This window comes from Lathyrus oleraceus, chromosome 2, assembly GCF_024323335.1.
Source record: "Lathyrus oleraceus cultivar Zhongwan6 chromosome 2, CAAS_Psat_ZW6_1.0, whole genome shotgun sequence".
NCBI lineage: Eukaryota > Viridiplantae > Streptophyta > Magnoliopsida > Fabales > Fabaceae > Lathyrus > Lathyrus oleraceus.
The window spans coordinates 341,948,876-341,950,121 of record NC_066580.1 but is presented as its reverse complement, the minus strand read 5'-3'; positions in this window follow the sequence as shown (position 1 = coordinate 341,950,121).

Genomic DNA, 1,246 nt, shown 5'->3' with positions numbered 1-1,246 from the left:
AATTAAAATAACATACGAATTATTAATCCACTTCCGTGCAATTATGAGTTCCTCGTGAGGAAAAAATTAATGACTTTGAGATAATTCGGTTCGATGGAATCAATGGCAAGGCCATGAGACGGAGATAATTATAATGATGTATGTTAGGTTCAAGAGGAACCACTGACGAGTATAGAAGTTAGAGGTTTGGATGAATATTGCATTATTTTCTTGTTGCATTCATGCATTTTGTATATTGGGGATAGGTAGGACTTCAGTCTACTAAGGAGTAGGACTTCGGTCTAAATGACGAGTTGAATGCTTCTGTAACACACCTCTGAATATTCGAAATATTGATACCACATGCATGAGAGTATATTAGATGAGACATTACATACATAATTGCATTTGTTGATTGTATGATTGATTTAACTGTGATGATTATACTATCCTTGTTGTTTTAGACACCGCTAATATATAAAATGTATTTCTCACCCCTTCTTATTTTTCGTGTTGTTCTTTATGCATGTTATGCAGATTCTCAAGTAGAGACTAGTAAGCAGTAGTCGTTACTTGTTTTGGAGGATGGCAGAGTTGGCCTATTCGTTGTTTTATTTTCTGTTTTATTGTCGTACCTTTATCGACTATTTAGTTTCTTGTGTGTCTCTCTGATAATGTAATACTGGGTTGGGAAATACTATATTTGTTCTACGAGTTGTTTAATTGAATAATTTATAATATAAAACGAAGTTGATTTCCGCGTATGTGATGATGTTTTGAGAAATGTTGTTTTGAGATATAGCACCCTTTGGTATCATTATCTTTTTTGCATGTTTTTGTAAATTGTATGTTCAAGGTTTAGGGTGTTACACAAATACCTAAGCTTATACAATAAATCTAAATAAGCATAATCTAACCATGTGTGGCATACAATCAATGCAATAGCAAAACTAATGAATACTAGAAAATTAAAAGAAATAAGGGAAGCAGAAAAGATACACAAAGATATATAGTGGTTCGAATTTCGTCCATGCTCCACTCTTCAATAGTGTTAATAACAACTAAATAATAATCACGATCTTCCACTATTTTGGTAGGTTTGGTACAAACATTTTGATTACAACAAACTATCAAACGACAATTCATTTTGTGTATGCAGACACTCAAACTGCTTACAAAAATAAGACCTCTAAAGATCTTGATCCAATAACCTTGTTATCCACAATAATTATCCTCCAAGTATTCGTGTGTGGTAATCCCCTTGATC